Genomic DNA, 202 nt, shown 5'->3' with positions numbered 1-202 from the left:
TGTCCTGGCTATTGTAAATAGAGCTGCAATGAATATTTTGGTACATGACACTTTTTGAATTATGGTTTTTTCAGGATATATGCCCAGTTGTGGGATTGCTGGGTCGTATGGTAGTTCTATTTGTAGTTTTTTAAGGGACGTCCATACTGTTCTCCATAGTGGCTTTATCAACTTACATTCCCACCAACACTGCAAGAGGGTT

The sequence above is a fragment of the Physeter macrocephalus genome, chromosome 1, assembly GCF_002837175.3.
Source record: "Physeter macrocephalus isolate SW-GA chromosome 1, ASM283717v5, whole genome shotgun sequence".
Taxonomy (NCBI): Eukaryota; Metazoa; Chordata; class Mammalia; order Artiodactyla; family Physeteridae; genus Physeter; species Physeter macrocephalus.
The sequence above is the reverse complement of the archived record's forward strand: the minus strand, read 5'-3'. Positions refer to the sequence as shown.